Source organism: Petaurus breviceps, unplaced genomic scaffold (assembly GCF_028583685.1).
Source record: "Petaurus breviceps papuanus isolate PSGF00001 unplaced genomic scaffold, PetGlider_PUasm1.0 90919, whole genome shotgun sequence".
Classification (NCBI taxonomy): domain Eukaryota; kingdom Metazoa; phylum Chordata; class Mammalia; order Diprotodontia; family Petauridae; genus Petaurus; species Petaurus breviceps.
The window spans coordinates 2480889-2490174 of record NW_027187378.1 but is presented as its reverse complement, the minus strand read 5'-3'; the positions used below and the strand labels follow the sequence as shown (position 1 = coordinate 2490174).

The following is a 9286-nucleotide window of genomic DNA, read 5'->3' as shown; positions in this document are numbered from 1 at the left end:
CTAGTACTACCCCTGTATTATAAAGATGAAGAAGTTGAGGCCCAAGGAAGATTCAGTGACTTATCCAAGGTCACATGTAATTATTTAATGATGTAAATATAATTTATCCTTCCTGAAACCCTGTTCCACACTTCCATTAGATAACAAACTCTTCAAAAGCAGGCACTATAGGGGGCCACTAGGTGGCACAGTGAATAGAGCACCAGCCCTGGAATCAGGAGGACCTGAGTTCAAATTCAGCTTCAGACACTTAACACAAAAACTAGCCATGTGACATTGGACAAGTCACTTAACCCCAATTGCCTTCCAAAAAGCAAAAAAAAAAAAAAGAGAGAGAGAGTAGGGACTATATCATTTTCTATCATTGTATCTTCATTGAATTGCTGAATTGATCAATCTCTGCAAATATCTGGCCCCAAATCATACTAAATCTTGACTATAGAGAAAGAGCCTCACAGTGTCTGCCAGATTCACCTTCTGAAAATACTAAGCCAGTTACTAAGCCTTTAATAAGAGCTTACTATGTGCCAGGTACTACAGTAAGTACTGGGGACAAAATGGCAAAGGCTGTCTTCCTGAGTTCAAACCCAATACCCTACCTACCATACTACCCTGTTTCTTGCTCTGATAATTTAATAATGAAATCACAAAAGTTTGGCAAGACCTAAGTGAATGTGAGTTAAACATGCTTTGTGTGTATTTTATTCCTTCATCTCTACTAACATGTTAATTGTCATTAAAATAGACATCATGAGCAGCCTTGGCCAACAGAACCCAATGTATACACAGCTAAGGTGATTAATTATTAAATGCATTGGTGAGAGTGAAGAAAAATTACCTAAAAGGGCACCATATTACCTGAAGGAGAATACGTAAAGGAAAAAGAAGAGCTATGACAAGGAAGCCAGACTTTTAATTTCATAGAACTTAGGCCCTAAGCAAACTGAAATTTTTAAGGGACTTTCTTAGAGTGCACTGGAGGGCTGTGGGAGGCAGTGGAGAAAACATTGGTCTTAGACTCAGCTGACCTCAATGTGGGGCTTTTCTCCTTCACTTAATAGGGTGAAACCATGGATAAGTCATTTAAACCTAATCAGTGTCAGTTTCTTTATCTGAGCAATGTGGGGTAACACATTGATATTGATAATATCAATGATATTAATACTGGTGGAAATAATAAGTGAACTATAAATAGTTGGTAGAGAACACTAATTATGAACTATTTTAATTTTTTGTGACTGATTTGGGATAGTAGGTGAGGAAATTGTCAATGATGCTGAAAAGTTGGAATCCTTTCATTTCAGAGCTTGAGGGACTTCAGTGATAGTCCAGTTGATTCCCCCTATTTTGCAGCTGCTTTACTTCTTACTGTAATTCTGGCCCCAAAGGAAAACAACCATTGGCCAAGAAGCAGTCTGGTTCACTAATTACTTCTGACATTTGAAAAACAAGTATCATCCTGTCACTCCTCCCCCAGCCATCAAAGTTTCTGAGTTAAATTCTGAAGAATGGCACAGAGGCTTGATTTATAATCCACAGAAAAACATAAATAAATCCATAGGAACTGGGCAAGGCATTTCTATCTCCTATCTGATCTCATTGGAGGGCAATGTCCCACAGGTGTTAAGTCATAAATAGCTCAGTGAATCGAAGAAAAATTACTTAAATAACTTGACTAAAGTAGAAGGAACCAAAATAAGATAAGTAAAGATCATTCCCAGTCTCTCCTTACCCAACCAAATGTCATTCTTTAAAGTTTCCTTTGCATACCAAATACTCAAAAAAATAATTAAATATTTTCCCCACTCCTCAAAAATTTTCCAGTACATTGAGAATTATCGTGAAAAATAAAAATGACTTCAGCAAACTTTCTTTAGTTGTGTGATTACCAGGGTCCCCTCAGCATCAGGACCCTTGTCTTCTACTCAGAATCCTAAAATGTGTAAATATAAAGTGATCCTATTTTCATCTCTGATGGAGATACCCTAAACATTGCTGGGTTCATGGGAGGCACTCAAATTTTTGTTCAATGGAGGGATAGATGATCGATATAGAGATAGATGAATAGAAATTGAGTTTCATCATGCTTGATAAGATACTTTACTTTTATAGAGGGATCTCTGTGAGGGTCTAGACCCAAGGAAATCAAGATCATGAATATACAAGAAAATATGGGGCAGTTTGCTTTTCCTGGAATTCACATAATTTTCCTGAATCTTTCAAAGCAGAACAATTAAAAATAAAGCAGCTGTTAAAAAAAAATCCTCCTCTTTGGACCAAAATAAAATTAGGAGATTTTCCATCTGAGGGGGAAAAATACCTTTTCAGTAACAGGAGTTAGAGTCAAAATACTGGTTACAATTCTAGTTCTTCCTCCAGTTAGCTGTGTAATCTCAATTAAGTACTCTTAGAGCTAGAGAGAATCCTCTAGGCTCACTATCCCAGAATGCCTCTGCTATATATCCTTCTCATGGTTCTAGGGCTATCCCCTGAGGGCCTGAAGCGTCTTTTTCTACTGCCATCAGCTTGAATGTATTTCCTTCACTCTTAAAAGTGACTAGTACTTTTAAAATGAATATTTATTTCAAAGATACAGTAAGAACAAAAGCACAGACATCTACTACCAAAAGCTTGAAGGAGCACAATATCCCTCATCCAACCTCAGTCTCTGAGAAGAGGAAGGAGGTTCAGACTTAATGCAGTTTCTATATAGCATTGGTCTCAAGATGTCCGTGTTTAGATGCAAGGTCCCTGCCAGATGTGTCCCTTGTCTCAGCTCCTGCTGGATCACAAAGGTCTATCCTCTCCTAGAGGCATCAGTGTTTCTAGGTTGAATACAAAATGTGGCATGGACTTGAATCCTAGATTCTCTGACTCTGAGAGGGCTTATTCCTCTGATCTCTTAAAACTCACAAAACCTAGTCACAAACTTCTTTCACCTAAGATAATTGAACTGAGGCAAAAAAGAACAAAAACAACAAACAAACAAAAAACAACACCTAAGGTTCATATTCACAGGGGCTAAACATATGTTAGCCTTCGGGGAGAGAGGGAAAGAGACCTCTCCCTTTACATCATTCACCTGATTCCATTAAAGAAGTCAAACCAAGAGAGATCAGGAGGCTGAGTGGCCAAAATCTTTGAATTTGCCCCCAAATCTGGCTCTGCCACTGCAGCTAGTCAAGATATCTGCTCTGCATCTCTGAGCTGCTTACCAGAGCCAATATCAGCCCTACACATACTTTAAAGCCTTCCCAAGGTACTTCCATTACATTTCATCTGGGCTCTCCTAGAAGCAGGCTTCCTAGCCTTTTTCACATAGGGAGTTATATTCAGCAATACAGCATGGTTAAGGGGACTGGGTTTATTGGTCAGTCCCTTATTACATTGATTGATATAAGCCCTCTCACATAGCTGTGGTAAAGACTGAATGACATAATTTCTGTGAAATCATTTTTTGACCATGAAACAATATTGGTTAGCATTATCACTAATTTTATAGTAATTATTAAAAATGATCCTTGAGAGCACAGCAGCAACCCATCTCTCTCCACAGTGGTTAGCTACAACCCCTGACTTCCCAGTAACCATGTCAAAGGGACCCACAGTTGGCACTGATCTTAGTAGCACTTACTCCTGTGTGGGAGTCTTCCAACATGGGAAAATGGAGGTCATTGCTAACAAGCAAGGAAACAGGACCACCCCAAGCTACATCACCTTCACCAGAACAGAATGCTTAATCGGTGACACTGCAAAGAATCAAGTTGCAATGAACCCCACCAACCAGTTTTTGATGCCAAACATCTGATTGGTCACAGATTTGATGATGCTGTTGTATAGTCAGACATGAAGTATTGGCCTTTTACAATGGTAAATGACACAGGCAGGCCTAAGGTCTAAGTGGAGTACAAAAGGGAGACCAAAAGTTTCTATCCAGAAGAAATGTTTTCTATGGTCTTGACCAAGATGAAAGAAATTGCTGAAGCTTACCTTGGGAAGACTGTCACAAATACTGTGGTCACAGTACCAGCCTATTTCAACGATTCCCAATGTCAGGCCACCAAAGATGCTTGAACCATAGCTGGTCTCAATGTGCTCCGAATCATCAAAGAGCCAACTACTGCTGCTATTGCTCATAGCTCAGACAAAAAGGTTGGTGCAGAGAGAAATGTGTTGATCTTTGACCTTGGAGGTGGTACTTTCGATGTCTCCATTCTTAGCATTGAAGATGGCATCTTTGAGGTCAGTTCCACAGCTGGGGACACCCACTTGGGTAGGGAGGACTTTGACAACCAAATGGTCAAACATTTCATTGCTGAGTTCAAGATATAGGAGAAGAAGGACATCAGTGAGAACAAGAGGGTTGTTCACCATCTTTGCACTGCTTGTGAACGTGCAAAGCTTACCCTCTCTTCTAGCACCCAGGCCAGTATTGAGATTGACTCCCTCTATGAAAGTATCCACTTCTATACATCAATCACCTGAGCCTGTTTTGAAGAGCTGAATGCTGATCTCTTCTGTGGCACAATGGACCCTGTGGAGAAGGCCTTAAGAGATGCCAAACTAGATAAGTGTCAGATTCATGTCATTGTCCTGGTAATCCAGAAGCTTCTGCAAGACTTCTTCCATGGCAAGGAACTCAACAAGAGTATCAGTCCTGATGAGGCTGTTGCTTATGGTGCAGCTGTCCAGACTGCCATTTTGTTTGGAGATAAATCTGAGAATGTGTAGGACTTGCTGTTGTTGGATGTCACTCATCTTTCCCTTGGAATTGAAACTGCTGGTAGAGTTATGGCCATTCTGATCAAACATACTACCACCATTCCCACCAAGCAGACAGAGACCTTTACCACCTATTCAGACAACCAGCCTGGTTTGCTTATTCATGTTTATGAAGGTGAGAGAGCACTGACAAAGGATAACAATCTGCTTGGCAAATTTGAGCTCACAGGAATCCCCCCAGCACCCGGGGGTGTTCCTCAGATTGAAGTAACATTTGACATCGATGCAAATGGCATCCTCAGTGTTTTTGCTGTGGATAAGAGCACAGGAAAGGAGAACAAGATCACCATCACCAATGATAAAGGATGTCTGGCAAAGAAGACATGGAGCATATGGTCCAGGAGGCTGAGAAGCACAAGGATGAGGATGAAAAGCAGAGAGACAAGGTGTCTTCCAAGAATTCTCTCGAATTTTATGCTTTCAACATGAAGGCAACCGTAGAGGATGAAAAACGGCAAGGCAAAATTGTTGATGAAGACAAACAGAAGATCCTTGACAAATGTAACGAAATTATCAACTGGCTGGATAAGAACCAGACTGCTGAGAAGGAAGAATCTGAGCATCAGCAGAAAGAATTGGAGAAGGTCTGCAACCCCATCATTACTAAGCTGTACCAGAGCACAGGGTGCCTGGTGGGTTCCCAGGGGGTGGAACAACCCCATCTGAAGGTTCTTCTTCTGGACCCATCATTGAAGACATCAACTAAACCCACCAGAAGAAAGAGCATTCTACACAGTGTTCCCAAAATTGAAGGACTCAAATTTGTAGCCAAGGCAGTAGCAGTTTAAAAGTAACATTTAAGCTACTGTGTAAATCTGGGCATTCTGAATACTTGAATGTGTGCAGAAGGAGAGAAGTGAACAACATTGTACTTTATCAGTACTGTAAACAAGTGGAAATGCAATTGTCTTGGAGAATAAAATCTATTTAAAACTGGCACCATAAAGAAAATGATCCTTGAACCAAATTGCTGATAATACTGAAAATAATCACATAGCAGTATTTGAAGGTAAATATGATGAGCAGGAGGAGTGATTGGAGATTGCAATCAGGTCTTGACTCCAAGTCCAGTGCCTTTTCCATTAAAACATACTCCTTCCCCAGGTGCCCTACTCCAATATTTCATTATGTCATGCAGCTAACCCTGACTTCTCAAAGGCCCCAGTGGCAGAGATCAGGTACTGGCAGGTCCTAGCACACTGAAAAGGCCTTGACTACAAGCCCAGTGATGAACTGTATATCTATCTATCATCATAGGCAAGGATAGCTAATTTTGTAGAGGCTCATCAGGAAGTTGACTAAAAAGTGATGAGGTTTTCCTGCCATGACAATTTTAGAAAATCATCTACTAAAAGCACAGGATCATCCAAACATGTATTGGTGGAAGAGATGTGAACTACAACATAATGCATCTTGACAATATCTTCTTGTTGTTATTCAGTCATTTCAGTTGTGTCCAACTCATCATACTTCCATTCTGGGGTTCTCTTAACGGAGATACTGGAGCTGTTGTCCATGTCCTTCTCCAGCTCATTTTACAGATGAAGAAACTAAGGTAACAGGTTAAGTGACTTGCCCAGGATCATACAGCTAATAAGGCCAGATTTGAACTCACGAAGATGAGTCTTCCTGATTCTAAGACCCAGTGCTACAGGGATTAAAATAGGGGAAGTTAGAGATTATTCAGCCAAAGGAAGAGAACGAGACAGCCCCTTATGTAATGTGCATCCATACCTAAACTAGGTCTAACTGAATCAATTTGTTATTCCACAAAAGGGATATTGGGAAGTGACTCACATTTAGGCCTTTGACAGATGCGTTAAAGAAGACAGCAAGACAGGCCTCAGCTGTCCCCCTTCTACCACCAATACAGTACATAAATGAGAGGCTGGCTTGGCATTCTAACACTTCCAAGGTCCATTACTTTATCCCTCTTCCTTATTCTTTGCTCTAGTTTTTAGAGTTTTACCCTCTTCTTGCCAAAGTCAATGAACAATTAATACATCTGTAAGCATTAACTAAGTGCCAATGACTCTGTGCCAGCCACTGTTACTGTGTGGGAGCACCAGGGATATAACATACAAAGAAACCATCCCTACTTATGAAGAGTTTACATTCTAACCTAAGAGACAAGTATATATGTATGTTTGTGTTCATGGAACACTTATAAAGAAAATATATAAAAGTTCAAAGAAGTTAAATACAAAATAGCTGAGGAGAGAGGCCACTATTAAGGTGATTAGAAAAGCTTCATATGTGAGCTGAGCCTCAAAGGAAGGGAGGGATTCTATGAGGTAGATGTGAGAAGGAAATTAATTGCAGCAGGGGGATGACCACAGCAAAGGCACAGGGAACAATTATGCTGCTTACACTTTGGGGCTCATCCTCTCCTGCCTCATTCTTCTTTTGTCTACTTGTGCCTTTCCTGATTTCTGCAAACATACAGAGGTTTTCCTCATCTTAAAAAAATACTTATACAAAAATATCTATAGCTTCTCTATTTGTTTTGGCAAAATACTGCTAACTAAGGTAGTATTCATCCATTGATGAATGGTTGAAAAAAATGACTAATTAAATACTACTATGCCAGAAGAAATGATGAAAAGGACAGGTTCAGAGAAAACTAGGAAGACTTGTATGAACTGATGCAGAGTGAAGAGAACAGAACCAAGAAAGCAATTTATACCAGTAACACTGACTGTTCTACCCCCCACTGCCTGAAGGCCAGGCAGGTTACATTTCACCCATCCCTCCAATTTTTCTCTGTGCTATCGGCTCTCCATCAATGGTTCTAGTTGGTGTTCCCTTAAGTGAAGGAGATGATCCCCTTCATTCCAGTTCAATTTAACCACTAATTGTCAGATTATCTAGGGAGCTAGGTGACACAGTAGATACAGTGCCAGGCCTGGAGTCAGAAAGACTCATCTTCCTGAGTTTAAATCCAGCCTCAGATACTTACTGTGTGACCCTAGACTAGTCACTTAACCCTGTTTGCCTCACTTCCTCATCTGAAAAATGAGCTGGAGAAGGAAATAGCAAACCATGCTAATATTTTCACCAAGAAAACTCCAAATGGGGTTACAAAGAGTGAGCTACAACTGAAACAAGTGAACAACGAGAACGTCATATTACTTTTTACAAAGACATATTTACTTCAAAAGTATAATCACAAATATAAAAACTTACTCCCCCACCATGTGGAGAGGCATAATCCTTACCACTATCACCTCAGTCTCTGGGGAGAGCAAGGGGCATTAGGTTCATAGTAGTTCTTATAGAACACACAATCCTTGTTCTAATTCCAAAGCCCCAACTTGGGCTCAAGTCTATGACACACTGGCTTCTCCAGGCTTCTCTTCTAGACTGCCTGGATGCACCATACTACCTGTGATCCCAGGTTATAGGTCATCATAACTTGAACTCCTGGATTCAGTGGGGAATCATCACCACTGTTTCCTGTAACCAAAGACAAACAATACAGAATAAAAGACCCCGGGTCTATTTCCCAAAGTCAAGGTAAAAGCCCACAATGTGGAGGAATTATGATCTTCTCCCATGGGAATCAGCAGGAAAGAATGTGCAGGATTAAGAGAGATTATCTTAGTCTGGCCAATTTTAAAGATACAGACTCTTCTGGCTAAACAATCCATCAAAAAAGGCTATACCCACTCACATGGGTGCAGGGTGCCTCCATGTTTAGAAATCTAGGCATACCAGAGTAAGCCTCTTACATAGTATAATAAAAACATTGTAAAAATGAACAATTTTGAAAGACTTAAGAACTCTAATCAGTACAATGATCACCTCTGCTTTCAGAAAACCATTGATGAAGAATACTACCTACTGAGAGAGAAGTGATAGTCCCAAGAAGCAGAATGAAAAACACATTTTTAGACCTGGCCTATCTGGGAATTTGTTTTGCCAAGTATGCAAGTGTGCACATTCATTACATGGTTTTTGGTTTTGTTTTTCATTGTAGGGGGAGCAGGGAGGTGGAGGAAGAAGGGAAAAGCAGTGCTTGCTAATTGAAAAAAATTAATTTTGCTAAAAAATACCCACTGATTCCTCTAGTTCTTCATCCCCCAATTACTTCTCAATCCTTTGCTGTTTTTGCATCTGACCCTGGCACTTGACTGAAACAGCTCCTTCCATGGTTAGCAATGATTTCTTAATTACAAAATTAATGTCTTTTTCTCACTTCACATCCTCTTTGAACTCTATGTAGCTCTGATACTGAAGAACATTTCCTTCTTTGGGTCATTCTCCCCTCCCTGGGTTTCTCTCTTGATTCTTGCATTTGTCTGACCACTCCTCAATTTCCCTTTCTGAATCTTGTATGTGCCATACCTTAACCTTGGCATAGCTTCTAAGGCTCTTATTGTACCCTCTTCAATTCTCTGTAAGATATATATATATATATATATATATATATATATGCATATGTAATACAAAAATTATCATATGTATAGTATATAATAAGGTATATGTATTATGTATAAATATA

The 9286-nt window shown here is 39.9% G+C and overlaps 1 pseudogene; it reads left to right on the top strand.

The window, feature by feature from the left end:
• The first annotated feature begins 3589 nt into the window (after positions 1 to 3589).
• LOC138152167 (heat shock cognate 71 kDa protein-like) lies at positions 3590 to 5709 on the top strand (annotated as a pseudogene).
• The last annotated feature ends 3577 nt before the right edge of the window (positions 5710 to 9286 follow it).